The following is a 19,963-nucleotide window of genomic DNA, read 5'->3' as shown; positions in this document are numbered from 1 at the left end:
GCATCTATCAAACCGCCGCCTCAATGCCGAGAGAGAGCCTACGAATCGTGCACCCTTCTTCTCGACATCCTCATCCTCTGGTTTGCAGGCGCTGCACTCTTTACCAACATTAGAGGCTGACGTTTGGTACATCATACGTGTATCAAGTACTTTGCCGTGTAATGTGGAGGGGTCATTCGAACGCTGCACTAATGAGGGAAGATTTAAACGTTTTTAACAATAACACACCTGCGTGTAAGGTAGTTTTGTAAGAATAATTATGCGCGCACAGAACGAGTTACGCCTTTTTCCTTGCCATTTCATGTGGTAGATGAATAAATAATTAAATAATAATATTCCTTTATTTTTAAATTCTATGAGAGAACGGTATTTGGAAATTATTCACAAAAACAGTAAGTTTTCTGGAGTAACTTAATCATCGAAAATTAACATCCGTCTACAATTTGGGAGTCGAATATTCAGCATAACCATTTGATCTGAAACTAAGGTGCGATGAAATTCTGATAACCAACCAAATTCACCAACCAAAGAATTGCAAATTAGGAAGAGATATGAAAGAAAATCTAAGACCTAAGGAGAATCTGCTTCCATTATTTATTCTGTTATCACGTCCGTACTTCGTTGAAAATATGTATTAATTGCAGCAGCTCTAAAATTTTCGTTCATCTGAAATCGGACGAACTATTTGATTCCCTTTTACGGATAAGAAGAAGAAGAAGATTTTTAAGAAAAAATTAACAATCCCAAAATTTTGGACCACCCTACACGTCGAGTACACCGTGTATAATAAGGAAGCAAGATCGCGTCTTGGGGGCAGCGCGGGCGATCATTACGCGTCTTTTTTTCAATTGGTTACGCAGGGTCTCGTGTACCACACAAGTGTAATAATAAACCGCCGAACCGGAGCCCTAGAAGGCGCGATCATCCACAGAATCCTTTTGACTCGCACCCGCGACACCGCTGCACTTATGCAGGTCCATGTCCCTCCGTATGCGCGCGGTCTGCCTTGTGCTCTTTGATTTTCTCTCTCTCTCTCTCTCTCTCTCTCTCTCCTTTTACCGGTGAATAAGGACGTAGTGACCCCAGAATCGTTAAAGTTAACTTTAATTGGGCTATGACTAGGCTAACATTGATTGCATTGATGCTCTGACTTTCATCTCTAATCCCCCTGGTGAAGCTTTGCGTGTCGCCGCTTGCCGCTGCAAAGCACCCCGGCACTCTTGGCATCCGTAAGATAGGATGGGTGGTAGCTGGAATCAAGGAGGGAGGAATTATTTTTAATTAATGCGACCTTAAAGGACTCGCGGCAACTCGCGAAACAAACTTCCCATGCCGCAAATCGCATCTCCGTAATTTACGTTCGTTCGTTACTGTAAGCTTTTCACTTTCCCTTTGGTGCTTGGTATTGTTCGTTACGCTTGTTTGTTTCTTTTCTTTTCTTCTCTTTCTTTTCTCCGCAAACAAGATCAAACGGGGCCATGATCTTTGTTTCGAAAGGACCGCGCTCTGATCTATTGTAACAACTTTTCCTCATTGTACTCCTGAAGCGTTTCGCCATTCTTCGTTGTATTCCCAAGAACCGACACCTTAGAGCTCCTTCTCGAAATGCAACGGTCAGTCGGTGAGATTCGAATTGGTCAAAGAAGATTATACGTATCCAAATATCCAAATCCAGAATTTAACGAGGGTAAAAGCAGGCGCCCGGACCCAAGTGTCGATCATTCCCTTTCAGCTTATGGATCTTTCCTGCCTCGGGCCCACGCCTTGTATAACCAATGCAAACAACACTCGGACCTCTACTCTTGACCCTGGATTCATTACACTTAACAAGGACTTATTACTAGAAAAGGATTACTCCGACTCAGCCTGTATTTAAAGTATTTATCCGGAGGTATGCTACTGTTCGTCGTGAACCCGGAACTTTTCTCGAAACCAACCTTCTCTCTGCGCATCTCTGCTGCAGGTAGACGAAGAAGAAGCGGAAGATTCACAAATTCTATAATTGGCTGAAAACATACTTTTGGACTTTGGAAAATTTTTCAGCGCGATATTCAACAGCGTGGTATAAACGGTTTATTTAAAAAATTATCCGACTTTTTCCGTTACATATACATATACTAAACTGTTTGTTGGGTAAAATTGACAATTTTTCCAGCTCTCGATCACCCAATTGTAAAATCCAGTTACAGCGGATGGAGTCAAGCTTTGATTTACAGTTTCTTAGACGTATAAAAAGCGTAAAGTGTACCCAAGTATAGAAAATTTCTTTGGTTTTCCAATAGGTTATTATTTTTTCAGTAAAACATGACCGCGCGCTGAAAAAAAACTAAGTTTTCAAGTTGGAATATATTCCGAAATTTCGTAGATCTGAATGCAAAAAATTACGGAAACAACGGTTCGTAAAACATGACTTTTAATAAGCGTTGAAAAAAGAACAACTACAATCCAGCAAATTGAGTACAACTCTGAAATAGGCGAGTTTGTGGAATAAGAACATAACGTTTTGCTTGATTACACTCCACAGAATTTCAGAAATTCATTGCCGTTGATAAATAACGATTTTTTCTAAAAAATGTCAATCAATAACTTCTCGCAAGCTTATTGTTAGCCGCAATAAATAAAACGACGATAGAATCGACGACGTTGGCTTATCAGAAGTGTAACCGTTTTTCTGAAAATACATTTCAAATTTCTCTCAGCCTTGACTGTAACAGATAAAGCGACGTCACAAGGGGGGTGATAATCCGTCGACGATAAGGTACGACTACTTTGAAAAGTGAAAGGTTAGGTCAGGGACAAATATCCAAGGGGGTTGACACTAAGACGAGCCGGTCATAATTACCTCACAGGGATTTCAGGTTATACCTCAGCTAGTGACGTCTACCTACCTGCGGTCCTCGGCGCGATCTTCCGGAGCACGTGCCAAGTCCGTCACCCCCGACGCGTCGATTCATCCGTAGCGTGTGTGAATCGCCCCCCTACACCCCACTTTACCCCCCCCCCCCCCCCCCCCACCCAGCATCGCTCGTCCCTTTCGCGCTCTGCCCTGCGGGCACAATCGACTTGTTACTCTGGTCATGCAATTATATTTACGCGCACACAGGTCTTGCCCCACAAAGTGCCGGCCCTGGGCTTAGGACGTGGTCCTAATTAGGCTATTCAGAAATTATCAACCGGTAATTATTTCGTGGATATGATCGTTACACGTCCGCACGTCTATATGTATCTATATGTATTCCTGCGTGTACCGTGTATGTTATATGTACATAACGTCCGTTCCGATGTCCGAGATTATTTACACGCGCGTGTATTGCCTTTGTACGGGGCTATCATAGGTGGTATAACCACTCTACGTGATACCTGTGTATATGATACGTATGCAGTCGACGGACATCGTCTAATTATACGTATATGTACGGTAACTTCAATCAGAGATTGTTCAATTATACAGGAGTGTCTGTAACACAGTGCCTACGTACCTACGTGTAATCAATTTGCCACTCTGTACTCGGACACGCGAGTATCTCAATCATGTACGGCGACCACTGCAATTATATGGACCCTGCGGGAAGATCGCGTTGGTCTGCAGAATGCAAGCTTGTAATCATCGGCGTGTTATTAATTGTGCGTTTGCTAGATGGATTTTTTGTTGTAAAATATTTGAGAAAAAAAAGAAAAAACTCGGTATTTAGAAAACGCACTGAGGTCACGTGCCAGGTTTCAATTTATATCTGAAAACGTAACTGGACGTCGGAATTTTCTTTAAATTGCCAGTCTTCGGATCATTCACAGTGTACGTGTATAATTGTACGTGCTAAATTAATCCATTCTTTGCTGGCTGTCTTTAGATTCGATTCGCTGCCGCATCGCAGAATTCGCCAAGTATTATCTTGTCTGTGTAAACAATGATCCGCAAATGGGAAAGTATAACGGCAAAAAAAAAAAGAAAACTCATCTCACACACGTGTTTGAAGTAGATTATTCAAAGATAATCGAGTTGCATTTCTTTCTCTCCGTTAAAACTGAATTCCACCGTTTATAATATCCCCTAACATCCTACAGTTCGACGTACGTGTATATAAAAAGTGTATTTTTCCAATCCGTTGTACGGAGAAGCTTTAAAATATCTCACTCACGAATGAAAAGAAAGAATACGAACCAAACAAATCCGTCGCGAAACTTTCCAATAATTATCGCATATGTATGTGGCGAGTATAAAATCCTGAGAACAAATTAAACCCGCAGCAGCTTAATTTCTCCACCCCGATTCGGTTTCGCGAATCATCGATGTACCTACGGCATAACGATCGCAGGTACATAGCGAAAATTTCTCTCTCGTTTCGTCGTAACGCCATAGATCGCGATCGATAAAACTCGATACGATCCATCAAGATCGAGAGCATCGTCGCCGTTCCACTCGCCAATTTGGCATCGGCATCTCCGGGTGTAGAATCGCGATCGAACGCCTCGGCCGGCGGTGATGATGGATGAGGGGGCGGTCAGTTTACCGGAGTCGGACATGATCGGCGACGGACGGGGTGGTCCGCTCATCCTCGAGGAACTCTCTCCTACGGCGTATATCGCGCGCTGCGCCAACCCCTGTCACCGGTTGACCGATCAGCTTGTCATCCGCCCCGGACGCGGACGAACGAAGACTCTCGGCACCGTCGCTCTCCGTCCCTATCCCCTGAAACACCCGAAGTCTCCGCTGCACGGGCCGACAGCCGCTGTGTTTCAACTTTGGAGAAGAGCGCGTCTCTCTCTCGGCGACGATGTACGTGTCGCTGATTTTTTTTTTTTTTTGTTTTTTTCTTTTATTCATTTTTATTTTTCCTTTATTTCGATCTCTTCTCGCAAAGTGTGGCAAGTCGGATTGATAAACGATCGAGGAACCGAATAAACTGAACGTGCGGGAAAATTATTGTATTATAGTACGTGGATAATTGATCGTTCGAGATTTTTTCTTTTTTTTTTTTTTTTCTTTTTGTAAACTTTCGGGGATTTTATCGCGAATGACGGTATAGGAGCCATTTTTGCCACTTTCGAGGCGGAAACCTGGAACATCTGGAATAGTCGTAAAGATTTTGAGGTCTTTTGTCGAGGTTCTGGAATGATGGTTATTTGAAATTGTTAAGTTTTGTACTCGTTCGGATGTATAACAGTTTGTGAGCGAGACACTTGGCGTGTCTCACTATATCTGTTTATAAGGCGTGATTCAATTTTTAATGAAAGGCTTAAATATCGTGAAAAGTCTGAAACTGATAAGAGTTGGCAGCCAAGTGTAAAAGTTTTGAAAGAAAGATTTGAAAGAAAATTGTTGAAAAACAAAAATGGATAAATTAAAAAAAAAAACAACATTTAAACCGGGCAAAATATTATCGTACATTCGGAAAAAGTATATGTTTGTCGGTAAAACATTTAAAATCTATTTATTTTCGGTTGTACCGGAAGTTCAAATTGAACTAGACATGGCAGATTTCATCCGCATCGCATTTCGCGTTGTAAAATCTTGGTAAGTTTTACAAATTGTATCATCGAGCCGTTTCCGAGATCATTGCGGGAGTTTATCGGACAAACCGATAGACCGAGATTATTCTAAAAACCTGTTTTTCGGATTCTCGAATACGCGCGAATACGTGGAAATTCGTTAAAATTAGAAAAAAGTAATTTTCCACCGAAACCAATACTTTTCATACATTACATACACAAAAGTAAAAAGTCACAAAGATCGACGCATTTCTACGACGATACGTTCGCCTTTTCATCGGAGAATACATACTGCGCGTCACGCGTAATATTCCTACAAAAGATCAAATGCACAAGAAATCGTATCTAGCACGGGGCGTGCAGTGGAATCTTTTACACCTATACACCCGTCCGTATACGTACATGCATATGTACAACGTATACGAGAATTCCTCACCGCTGCAGGTGTCATTGTCGAAACGATTCAATCGACTTGGAAGCAGCGAAGCGACTGGGGTAGTTTTGGGGGCGGGGGTGTTTAGCGATGACTCTCCCATCCAGTTTCGAGTTCGCTCGAGCCGTGTAATTTGATACGCAATACGGTGTGGGATTCCTTTCGTTTCAATTCCAGCCTCCTCGGACTGAGAGGCATGAAAAAAAAAGTTATGATACCACGTAGAAAAACAATAGAACTGAATGAAAAAAAAATAAATAAAATAAAAAAAAAACATGGAACAACAATAAAGACGCGGTCATCGCGTGGCATCGCCGAGGATGATCCTTCTGGTCCAAGTTTCGAAGTTGGCGCGTATCTTCTTCAAGGGTTTCGGTGCGTCTTCGAAGCTGCCGCAAACGCAGCAGGTAAAAACCAACGCCGCACGGACACACGCTGGGCGGCTGTCCGTTATTTGGATGACTTTCGTAACCCGTAAGACAGCGCCGCTGATTTGAAAAGAGAACGGTAGCTAGCCGCACCGCGGAGCGGGCTTCTTGTACCTTCTGTATTGTATGTACCTTTTAACGCGCGCTTGTGTGTGTGTGCGTGCGTGTGTTGGGCCAAGGCTCCATCCAGACTCCCGATCGTTCGTTCGCCTCCTCCGGGAGATTATACCAGATCAACGGCGTCTATCCAGCTCGCGTTGAACATCATTCCGTAGGACGTTCGGAGTGTGACGTTTGGAATGCTTTGCGGCGAGTATCCCGCTGCGAAACAACCGCCCGCGCATCGCCGCACGCCGCGGCATCCCCGTCGGCACAACACGGCATGCGTATTGAGCAACGCGCCTGATTTTATTTGATTGCATACAAATTTCTGGCATCAGATCGTGGAATAGTTTTGCATCATTACTCGATTAATTAGTTTTCAGATATTGGAACGCACAGAATGTTCTTTTCATCGAGTTTTATGGAGATATCCGTTTAAAGTTTATCAGTCTTTTGACAAATGTAAGAACAACAAGGAAATACGATACGTTTCTTTGGGCAAATATTTATTTCTGTTTCGTTACACAATGTTATAGATGCGAGTACAGTTTGCAGACTCTTCGAATTCGATAATGAACCTATGATATACGAAAAATGATGGACGTACGACATAAGAATGCGGTGCATTGAAGGGGTGATTAAATTTACAGCAAAATTTAAACTTCGAGAAATTTATAGAGGTACCTCGTTTCATAATTCTGCCACCGCGTATATTTTCCGTCATTGTCCCAGGCTCTGGTATGTTTTACCTTTTTAACTGTCACTTGTTCCTCGGTGATCGCCCTCGTTTATGGTGTTCGTCGCTTCTTTTCTTCGTTTCTGCGTTTTTCTTACCTACACACGATCCTTAATTAAGATCGTTTTCAAGAATATTTATCCGAGGTCAAATGTATAAGTTTTCTTCAAACGGGCTTCCGTTGCGTATTCCTTCGGTTTCTCGAATGATTTCTATGCCATTAGGTACAAGGTAAAGCTAATAGCTCTCCGAGATCGGAAGAAAAAACGCAACGTTACGAGCAAACGATGGACCAATATATGGCGCGTATAATAAAAGCACGGACCGCGTACAAACAAATCGTATACAACAAACTGTATAATAAGAAATGGGTAATTGAAAAGATTCCAAACAAACAGACAGTGGACTGCGGCAGGGAAGGAGGGAGGGTGGGTTTAAAAGCCAAATTCATTCGAGTATAAAGTTTAAATTAGTCGTCTCGGTTACTCAAAGATCAGGATTTCAATGGGGCGGTGATGCAGTCTGCAGGAAGGTGTAGTGTACAGGTATACGTGTAGCTGTATAATAAGAAGATGCAGGGCGGGTGCCGCTTCGGTTTATACATAAAGATAGATATAGATATAGATATAGATATAGACGTAGATATGTATGTATACATATACCTATATATCCCAGAGGCGGCGTACTAGTCGGCGGCTCGTAGAAAGGTGATCTCTCAAGACGGTAGCCAGCTTTTGCCTAGGGGATGACACCGTTGTCAAGGATTTTTCTTTGTGGCCGGAAAGCCGCATGCTATAGACTTTACGCATACATGGATGTATATGCGTGTAACGTGTATTATACAGATGAACTTTTGTACGTTTGTAATACGTTGTACGCACGCCAAGGATTCTTGCTTCTCCAAACTCTTCGCAGCGGTGTTTGGGTTATACTCTGTATACGCATCGTAATCAAGATTTTGTGGAAATTTTTCGAAACGCGGAATAATTTATATACAAGCTTTTATATACAATTGTATCGATTCTTCTGGGTTGAACTTTGATAAGGAAAGTTTGAAATTTAAAATGGTGGTAGGTACGATGCGGCATCCATTCGCGATTGATGATTCAATTTCCGAATGACTTCTTTCTTTGAGTATGTTGGTCTGCGTTATATGTGGTCTTACTTGGGTAATTGTTTTCGGATTATAAGCAAGGAAGATTTTATGTAAATGAATTCCTGTTATTATCTACCAATGATTAATCAATCTTGTATTATTCGTTCGAGAATGAATAGCAGTTGATTAAGCTCATTTTTCAGCAACATGAAGTAAAGTTTTCGCTGGATGGAAAACAATGCCGTGAAGTAAATTATTCGAAAAATCAATCCACAATGTTTCGATATCTTTATAGCGAAGTATACGATTAATTTAAAATCTCAGTTTTTTCCAGTCCTTTAGAATATTCATCAAAGTGTTTTAAAAAAAATTTACTTTGGTACAAAATATCGACGCAAATTAATTTACGTATTTGCGAAATATATAATTATTCGGTGTATCGAATTTCGACTAATTCTCAGACAGTGAATTCTAAATTCAGAATTCGAAAGAGAAACCCACTTCTTTAAAACGCGAATCATATTTTGATTTCAGCTCCATTTTTGGGCCGTCTGTCACACACTTCATCGACCGTCAAAATGCAAACCAGCAACAGCAGCAGCAGCATTCGAGGGACAAAATTTTGCCATCCAGGGATCGTCCTCGTTGCCATTGCTGTTGCCGTGGCTGCGGCAGCAGCGGGCTTCGCAGGATTGTCGGAACTCCTGGTTTACCACGGCCGGTTGCGATGGTTGCGTCCGATAGGAGTCCGCTATAAGCCGACTAGGAATGCGACCACCGTCTAACCCGAGAGGAGACGAGGAGAGGAGAGGAGAGGAGACGCACACACCCATCAGTATACTCGGATGATGTGGAGATGACGAGACGACCTCGCGGACTGAAGTGGAACCAGATTTCCACGGGTCGCGGTGCCCTTTGTCACCGTCATCCGCGGCGCCCACCGTCGTCGCGACGCCTCTGACGCCCTCAGGTATAGGCTGCGGGTTACCGCACCACGCGAGTCTTGTTCTAATCTCTTCATGCTACGGCAAAATGAGCAACACAATTATTAGATGTATCTTTAACATGTATACAGTGTACATACTAAAGAATATTATCGTAATTAGATACGATACATGTATTAATATGATGGTATGGAGCGGTGTGATGCAAAAATCGCCGTGCAAACGGGAAAGAATCGGTAACTGCGAATGAGAAGCGTGAAAATTTGCTGTTAAAAATATTGGCAATCTTTGTACGATTGAAATAACGGTGGCATTACAGGTTTTACGATGATATGCGATTCGAACACTTTTCGACAATATTATTGTATTGTAACATTCTATAACTATGACGGCAGTTTTCGGAAAAACGCTCACATCTGTTGTCTGAAAGAAAATTCTTCAATTTTTCGTAATTTTACCGCGGTATTAAATATAAGTTAGTTATTCAATATTTCAGTAAATCATTGCAATATTTCGAATCCACGATTCAACTCGGCTCGTACGTTTTACAGCATCGAGTACCGAGACAAAATCGAGAGGCGTATCTGAAAAAGTGAGATACGCGTCGTACGTTCCTCTATTCTCTGTACGAAAGCGACGAGGGAAAGATTTGCTTTGAAAATCGTGCGTATCGTCGCGTAGCGAGTGGAGTGGCAGTCGGCAAAGCGGAAAGGTGTATAATGTATATCGTACAGGTATACGTATAAGATCAAAGGCAGGCGATATAATCCTGGCAAATTGTGTCGGCAAACAGTTTCATTGTTGATTCGGCTAAACGGCGTATAGCCGGTATATACGGTGAGTTTTTCAATTTACGTGACGCCGCCTTTTCTGAAAAGTAACGTACACCGTTGAGTGCGAGGACGCGACGACGGCATTGTAACGCTGTGCGGTGACCGTCCGTAAGACGCTACGCGGACGTTGCGTTTTGGCTGCATCCGGGTATTGTGCGCGATCGGACCTTGGCGGCGTCGAGGACAATCTTCAATGCAATTCTACCACCAATAGCTTCAATAATATCGGGGATGGATACAACCTTGCCGCGGCCCGCAATCTTTTCGCCAAGTAAGCGCGTTATTCGGAGCGCCAACGCAAGCGAAAACGGTGTCGTTGCTTCTTAGGCGAGGGATTAGGGCTGTAAGGCTGCTCTGCCCGCCTTTGCTTTTATTTTGCCGGCGCTGCAACAGTGCGGCTATACGCACGTATACATATATCTATGGTATATTCACCATAGGTACACGCACCCATACCGCATCCACCTATATCTCTTATACCTAGGTATGCAGGGTGTATTCCTTGCGGTGCTCTTTGCTTTCGTGAAAGTGCCGGTTTCAGTTTAGAGAACTACCCCGTAGGACCAACCCCTCCCCACCCCTCCCCCCCCCCCCCCCCCTGCCTTGCTGGCTTACACCGCCACAATACCTGCAATTTGTCCAATGAACGCGCCGAGCGTTCATCCCCTAACCTTTGTGCATGGCCGGCGTTCGGCTCTTTCTCCATAGGAGAGTATAGACATGCAGCGGTATCACCGACTCGCATTCTTTGGGATAAGACTTTCGGGGGCGGGGTTGAAGTTCCGAAAGCGCCTAATTCCGAATTATTTGCCGGCGGAACTTGAAGTAAAGAAATCAAAATAAAGAAGAAACGACAAGGTTTCGATGAGTCGGAAAGCCGACGGCTCGATGTTCCGGAATGCAAGATTCCGAAAATTCAAGTTAAAAAATATAGCATAAAAAAATCAGGAAAACCTAAAGTCAGCATGATCAGAATTCCGAACGTAAAAATATTGAGAATGCAAAACAAAGAAAGATCAAAGTGGTGAAATTTCAAATCAGAAATTCACGGAACTGAAAATCTTGGATCATTCAAAATTTCGATGGTTCAGATTTTCAAATTTTCTCATTTTCGCACCTTTGGAGCCTTGTCTTTCCGGATTTTCGCCCTTTCGGAACTTTGAGCGTCGGGTTTCGAACCGTTCGAAACTTCGATGTTTCGTGAGTTTGATTTGTTAACTTCAAGTTTCGCCACCAAAGAATTCTGAATTCGCACTTTGGGAACTTTTCAAGTTCGGAATTTCAACCATGTCCCGAATTGGCGCAGCGATGAGTACATGGTTTGTAATTTAGATTGAATCCGTGTTTTTCCGTGTGCATCTATGCAATATAAGAATTATGGTTTTGTCTTTTTCATATCTGCACGACTTTAAGTTCCATGCATCGTGTCATTTTGTCAAACAATCCAGCTTCGAATCCCAGTGAAAACTACCGAAATTCAAATAAAAGATAATGTCGAACGAAATATTGGCTGAAACAGAATAAATTATTTATTAAACTTTTTTTAAGCACTCTTTCATGAAACGAACGCAATTTTTATTTCAAGCATATCAGGTATAGTAAACAAAAATTTTTTTCCAACGTAACGAATCTTTATTAAATTGTACGGCAATACAAAAGTTTGCTTGATTCCAATCGATGAAACTTTTCTCCGAATGATTTAAGAGGTAATTCATTTTCATGCCAACGATTCATTTCAATACAATTACAGCAGAGATCGAGATCTTATTATGCATGCTGTATATAAAAATGGATGTCACTAGTATCTATTATAGCTATCTTTAGTTGAAAAGTATCCTCTTCACTGTAGTTAATACATTCCAAGCAAAAGCACCAAAATATACATTATGCTGCGAGAATCATGCGGTGCAAGGGAAGCTTAGTTTTCAAATATCTTACATGGGATTATGTATTTCGCAAGCATTGTAGGATGACGTCTACAGTGATTAATACAGTTGGGGCTGATCCGAAGAACGGCCAACTTTCTAAATCATTCGTTTAAAACTATTCCGGATTTCTAAGAACTGACTATCATACACCTAGTTTTTATACGTAAATGCATTGCCGACATTGAATTTATGCACGAAAATCTACTCATCCGTCAAAATTGAAAGAAAGCTGCTGCCACAGTCCGCAGACGTCGTACATGCATCACGTCTTACAAACTCGTGGCAGTAGTTCAAGCAGCGTATAGGTCAGCCTCGCAGTCCTACACGTGAAGTATAAGCGAACAACGCGGCTGATCCCAAAGCTGAGAAATTTCACGTCATTCTACTCGGCATAGAATAATTAGTCAGAATAAGTGAAAAGGTTCAAGATACTTGCCAACAGCGGTGCGTATCTAATTATTACATTTTTTGAGCTCTGACTGGTTAAGAGGGTCGTCTAGCACGAAGGTTGTTTTTTTAGGTATTTTTTACAGACAAACCATGGAAATAAAATTTCTCATAATTTTCACATTATATTCATCGACATTTAAACAAACTTTGTAAACTTCCGCGTTACCGAGAAGATATATTTTCGCGCAGTGTGATCTAATACGTGTTTTTTACTCTTGGTTTTGGGGAGAATGAAGAGTGTGCAATGAGCTGATGACACGGGGAATAGATGGAGAGCGGTTTGGGAGAACAAGCGCGATTATACCAGTCTGGGTACACCACCTGGACTAATGCCTGATGTCGAGAGGTGGGGGGGTGATCATTCGAAATCGGCGACCCGCGAAATGCGACCGCTGCAAGCGGGGTTGGCTCGGGTTTGGGCTAGGTTAGTGGTCCTTCGCATCTACACCGAGGATGCGGTATAACTATACGTGTCCCTATAATACGAAACCTACTCTTAGGTGTAAAACCGTGCTTATAAAAGGCACCCCGGGCATAATGAGCCTCTCCTCGCCGATCCTTCAGGCTCCTCCTATTCATTATATTGTAATACACGCTGCGCGCGGTGCCGAATGGAACAAGATCTGCATCCTACGTTGTATATATTTATATGCGTATGTATACGTATACGCATGTATAAGTTTCGGTGGCCATTTTGGATGTTGTTAATACGGAGCGTCATGTGCATTACACGTTATACGTGAATCATAAAGCTGAGGAAATCAGTTCATTGACCGTGATTATTTGATTTCGCGAAATAGCTTTCCTTCCCTTTGGCGCAGAGAAATTTCTTGCTACGTTTTTTTTCTGTTACAATGTGTGGTAAATAATTTTTAACAATCTATATTATACTATGTCGAAACTGTAATCATTGTGAGATATTTCATTTACGAGTAAGATAAAATTTTTTCCGGAAAATGAAACTGCACGGAAAGAAGGATATTATAGATTTTACATCTCCTGTCGCGTATGTATGGACAGTCCGTTATTCGAGTTAAATTTACAGCAATTTTGGCAAGATTTACAAATCCGATAATAATAGTTACAAAACCAAATAATAAGTGTTATAATACGTTTAGGCGGATCTACCAAAATTGATGTAGATTTGGCTCCAAAAAGGTATCATTCCTTATAGGTATATATTCACCCCACAGATGTAAACTTTCCATTAGGTTTTTTATCGTGTCTAAATGTTTCATAGAATCAAAGAATCTGAAGTTTACACCGCATACATAATACAGGAACTAGAGAAGGTGGCTTTCACCCTGTCACAGCCACAATAATTACCTCGGTTTCAAGTCGCGTAAAAATCGTGTGCTATTTTCCATACGTTCAAACTCATGAACAACCGCATTCTCGCCACAGTGATGAATTATACTTAGGTATACCTACTCAAGGAAGAAGCAACGTTGTGGCGATACGAAAAAGAGGGGAAAAAAAAAAAAACACCAAATCAAACCAAACAAGCAAAACCACCAAGAAAAAAATGATTCGCAGTGCAAGCGTATTCTATTCCATACCGACGCTCTCTCACGCATCCCCCGTTCCGTCTATCGTCTCGTCACACACACACACACACACACACGCACACGTTGTCGATCCACGCGCATGCTACATACTTATAACCTATGGTACACAGCGGAGCAAAGAAGCGGGAAGGGAGTGCATAAAGTGCGTTTAATCCGTGGGGGCTGGGAGAGGCGCGTTGTTGCGGCGCTAGGAGAGGAGGGCGATTGCGGTACCCACTGGTTGCGGCATTGATCAGAGGCGGTACGCTCGCCAGGCCTCCCTCAAGTATTTTTCCGCCACTTTTTGCCCCGCGTAGGGTATCGTATACATTGTGTACGTACACACGTACCTACACACATACACGAGCTTTCCATAATGTTTTATGTACTTTGTGCAACGAGCGGCGGTCGAAAGCCGCGTACCGAAATATACGCGCAAGCTTCGTGCGATATACCTACCGACACACCTTATTGTACCGCAGGCTGCGCGGCGTTGCATCTTTAAACTTGTGTTGGAGAACGGTAGCGGATCTTAGATGTGTTTTGTGTATCAGATACATCGCATTCTGTTAAACGTGTAATATTCTTGTACGATGTATATGTACACGCTTACCGAATAAACGGCCGCGGTAACGCAGGGGGAAAATCTCTCTGTTGAAATTATTACGACGGAAAATCACACAAAGATATGTTGCATGCGGAAAGAATAATAAGAACGCGGTGCAACAAGAAACCGCCGCCAAGCTGCTGCTTCTTGCAGCTGATTTGAAGTTTCTTTATTGTAATATCTCGTACGCGTAACGCGTACGTAATTATTTTACATATAATTACTGCACCGTTAATTTTCACCCTGTGTAGGATAACTGACGGTGTTTACATATGTCGATTCAGCGCAATGCTCGTTTCAATTCGTAAGGTGATGTAACAGTCCTACCCTTACCGACCGAGACAACTTGTCATTCTTTTTTCCATATTAAATAAACATGCGAACGGAAAGGGTTCAAATTTTAACGTAAATCGTCAAAATAATGTGTGGTTTTTTGACACGTGTTACTGTTTCTACATTTCCCGAATTTCAGGTATCAAAAAATGCGTAGCTTGGATACTTTCCGCAATTCCGTAAAAAATGAGAAGTAAAACGTGCCACGATCGTGAGACTGTTTTCATGCAATACCAAGGTCGTTAAACGAACGCTAGTAAATAAAATAATTGCGCAAATAAAATATGCTTTCAAAACGAAGCAGGTTAACAATTTCGTCTTATTAGATGTTGGGGACATCTTTTGAGATACGAAACGACAAATGACTTGTATTATACAGACGCGATACCTGCGATTGAAACAGCGTTGAATACATCTGAAAAAGTCATTCAAAATAAGAAGAGGATAAAAAAAGCCGTGGGCATTATACGTAAAACTGCAACAAACGGAGAAACGGCTTTGAAGTGAAACGAAAAGGGCGTAAACGGAGTCGGCTGGGATCAGAGGCCGAGTCGAGGAATAGTCGGGTGTTTTCAATTATATTGCATCTCTCTTTCGGTGTCTGATTACACCGAGATGTCGGGCTTCCCGGCGTTCTGCGCCGTTTCTCCCTGCGTGCACTTGCCGCTTTGCGCCTCGACTCTTATACGTCGGTTGGCATCTCTATGGGTCACGTGTATTTTTTCTACAGGTATGTGTATATGCATACCTCGTACTGTCCACACTTATAATATGCGTACGCAGATGACTTGCTCGTCTCAGAACAACTCTCGACTCACGTATACGTACAGCAATAAGTATATGCACATATATATTTAATACAGTTCTCTACGTTTCCGGTTGAAATCAGAAAAATATAGTAGAACCTGCACTTACGTAATATGGGTACAGACCTCACTAGGGTTAAAATATTTTATTATACCTTCGCATTATGTGTTTTGGGATACATTTTACTTCTAACACATCGTTATTAATTTATTATTTATATTGCGCTGTAGGAAAATATGAATGAAAAAATATATCGTTACTTGGCCAATGCGGAAGATCAATTGCTGTTATATGCGTTTGTAATTTTAAACGCCAAATTTTACATTATTTTTAATACACTTTTTTGGTAAATTAAAAAATCCGAAACGCGGTCAATTATAGATAAATATATGTATATATATATATATATATATATATATATATATATATATATATATATATATACTTATGTAATCTAAAATTTCTCATGCGTCAAGTTATCTACTACATTATCGTTACAGGTACATATACCTATGTGCTTATACGAACTTGATACGCGTGAAACGATGTTGCTGGGAATTACTTACATGGAATGGTGTAAGCTAATTGTATATACAACATGAGCTGTTGTTATATTCATCAAGAATAGTTGTCGTGTATACGCTGTATTTAAGTATACATACAATAATTGGAATGTGATCGCCCTAATCCCATGCCTTACAATCGCACGAACCTTAACGCTGTTAAAATTGATTGTGAATTTACTACACGTTTACTGTACAAAAGGCTTGTCAATTTACGAAATCAGGTTAAAAATTTACAAATTCTGTACTGCGACGTAAGTTATTATATTATGTATTTGTCTTAAGTTGACAATGAAAATTTTTGGTTTACTACAATTTATTGGAAAAACACAAAAAAAAGTAATTTGAATTTATTTAGTTGCGTCGTTAATTTATTGTATTTGTAAATAGAAAAAACAATTAATGTACGGTGAATTCACTGTTCTGTTTACGAATAAAACTTACAATACAGTGTAGGAAGTTTCATACCGAAATTTTTGAAACACTGAAAATAAGAGAGGCAATTCCACGTGATAAAAATTGAGCCCTGGAAGAATGAAGCCCAGCGCGTTTTAGGTATGCTACGAAGAGTTGAGAGAAAAAAAAGACAAACCTGAAAGCTGCAAAATAAAAACTTAAATTTATTACGTCATTATGTAATTCGGTGATATTTTACACACGAATGATAATTCGCGGGAATTCGATCGTCAACTGATTTCCCTGCACAATAATTATCCGAATTAGCTCGCCTTGAATCTACAGATGCTATTTGATCCGTACTTACCATGCACGGGTGGTCTTATATAGGGCGTTCCGGGAGGCAATCGACCGTAATTCATGCGAGCGTCGCTGTGACTTTGGCCCGAAATTCAAAAACAAGCAAGCTGCACCTAAATCATACAGGTAATACAAATACATGTGTGCGTTGCACAGAATATCCGATTTATTGGTCGACCGCGTTCATACACATAAACCTACCCATGTGTGTAACAATATGTAATATAAATTTATAAGTGTGGCTGGAAAGTAGGTATTTAAATATCACCGCATTGCGTACATAATGTACACCTATGCGATGCACGTAGATGAGTTACACACGCGGTATGTAAATTTGTAGGCCGCGTACCTAACACACACGACGTTAGAAAGGTGGTGTAGGGATCAACCGACTTATACGACTGAAATAAATAAATGAGAAATGTCACTCAAACGTCGGGATGTAATTAGGTGAACATCTATCTACGCGGGCAGTTCTAATCTGGTTATCTCGCAGGATCAGTTTCCCGCCGGGGCCCGATCATCTTCAGACCCCAGTGCAGTTCGGCCCGCCGAGTCCTCTAGCCTAGTCCAGGGTAAAGGCCGATGCCTTGTTTCGAGCCTAGCTGCGCAGCTGTATCCTCTTCTCGCATTCGAACCGCCTCCAAACCCTGAACTCCGCTAATCGCTGTATATACATGCGGGCTGCAGGGTCTACCTACGTTTGACATTGTACCTGTAGATTACCCGAACCACCTTACTCTAAGCAGGTAAATCATCGTATGACCGTGGCTTTGTTTCACACGCACAAAAGGACTCGAAAACTGTGCTACTGATCTTGTCACGTATTAGGTATACAATATGGACTGTGACCGACCGAGATTATTATTATTATTATTATTATTATTGGTATTAACGGGTAGACAGGTACTTTTCTTACCTCTGTAGTATACGGAATGAAGATGTCGTTATTAATCGAGATGCTGGAAATTTCACGTATAACAATTTACATTCTTATTAACGCGATTCTGAACCGTTGAGGTTTACGTATCGTTTTATCCAGATACTCTACGCCGAAGTAAAATTGATAGAAAGTTAGACTGTCGAAGTAGAGCCAAAGTATAACAGCTGTGAGACAACTATAAGGTGACAAGTTGACAATGGCGATAATCGGTTAACGTACAAGTAATACCCGCGGCACGAATCGCACATTTCTCCGCACGTAGGTACAATGAAAAGCTTTCCGGCAACGTTTCTATATTACAACCGTACGCGAGCTGGTTTACTTTTTATTTTCATTAACGGCGATTGCAGGTCGACGTAAGCCGCGACGCTTATAATACTAGACGAGTATAACCTGCGTATGATAATATGGCGTACATCCGCGCGTTATACACGCGCAGATAGCGGCTAATGGTGTTGTCATTTCGATGATTGACAGCGCACTTCGATACTGTTAGACTTTACGGGGCTGATTGTAAAGCGCGGTGGTCGACGCGGCACGTATTGCGAGACACCGATAATGCCTAATGGCTTTTCGAAACAGACCCGGACGCTCTTGCGGTAATATTAGGTACAGGCGACAATGGAGCGCAAGACGTGACGCTGGATTATGCTCTCGATTATCCTCTTCGGGCACAACGCCTCGTATAATATATGCATAAATTTACGCGTGCTATTTGATATCCGTATGTGTTATATGCGCACCTATACGAGGCATAATCGGAAGACGGACTGAATATTGAATATAACCAATGAAATTATCTTACACGTGTAACTGTAATATAGTAATTATACATGCTTTCTATACGAGAGCATGCGATCGTGTAGATCGAAGAGAGTTCCGGGTGCGATAGATATAATGGGGGCGTATACGGAACAACATAATTAGACGGAGCGGAACATTTTTGTGTCTTTACTAAAATTTCTCGCGAATGTAAGAGAAATGACAAATAGGATGAAAGTCGCGATGATTGATCGTATATGAAGAAAGTCGGAAGTTATTTGAGTCGAAGAACGCGACATGTTTTGCTTTTTATTTTTGAATTCCGTGTTATCTGTACTTACAATTGAGACCTGATTAAAACAAACTGATTTGGTTTAATTAACGCGTTGTGGAATTATAATTTTTCGGACAGGTATTTTGATTTAGGATAACGAAAGATGCGCAGGTATCGAATTCGCGGACCGTTTAGCTTCTCTGTGATTCGATGAAAATTTGGAGTCTAATTTTCACGATGTCTTGCGCTGGTACTGCAGGTTATTATACAACGGTACACTTTAATTTGTCATACATGTTCACCATACGACTGCACATAATCGTAAGCGTGAAAGTAGCCATGGAGATGTACGAAAAACGACAAGAAACGATGTGCAACGTACTATCATCGAAACCGCGACGATTGTCGTAAAATAAGTACAACGCACGACAAAGAATACGAATAACATATCATATCCGTAAGAGAAAATCACAAGATCGACGCTTACCTTAAAGATAGAAGCTGAGAACGTCGTCGGCGACATCGAAGAAGGATAGATAAAATATCAGGCGTTCAAAAGATACGCCGACGGATCGTCGGTTCCCGCGCGTCTCGGATCGTATTTCCCGTCGTCGAGTAGATACGGAATATAGAAAATCGTCGCGGCGTCCGCAGCAAGTATGCGGATGTAGTGCGCCGGGCGTCGAGATGCCGGGCGTCGCGTCGACGCGCAGCGACGCCGATAAACCCGCGCCTTTTCACGCGACGTTAACAATGGCGTCGCGCACGTTTCGCCAACCGCCTCTCGTCTCCTCTCCTCGCGCCGCCCCGCGCCTGCTCCGACGCGATCACCAAGCCCCGCCCCCCCCCCCCCCCCCTGAGGCCCCGCCCACCCCCACCCCCGAACCTTCGGCATCCCTTTCGGCGGGAGGCGGCTGCGGGCTCTGGGCCTGGC

The 19,963-nt window shown here is 42.0% G+C and overlaps 1 long non-coding RNA gene across 1 annotated transcript; it reads right to left on the bottom strand.

Annotated features, from left to right (window-relative positions):
• Nucleotides 1–6,952: 6,952 nt before the first annotated feature.
• LOC124222015 (uncharacterized) lies at nt 6,953–19,725 on the bottom strand. The gene is made up of 3 exons (XR_006883917.2): nt 19,517–19,725; nt 17,058–17,163; nt 6,953–9,304 (listed from the first exon to the last, which is right to left on the bottom strand). It is a non-coding gene; the product is annotated as an uncharacterized lncRNA (long non-coding RNA).
• Between the last annotated feature and the right edge of the window lie 238 nt (nt 19,726–19,963).

This window comes from Neodiprion pinetum, chromosome 6 (assembly GCF_021155775.2).
Source record: "Neodiprion pinetum isolate iyNeoPine1 chromosome 6, iyNeoPine1.2, whole genome shotgun sequence".
NCBI classification, from domain to species: Eukaryota; Metazoa; Arthropoda; class Insecta; order Hymenoptera; family Diprionidae; genus Neodiprion; species Neodiprion pinetum.
Note: the sequence above shows the minus strand (reverse complement) of the source record. Positions and strands in the feature narration are given on the sequence as shown.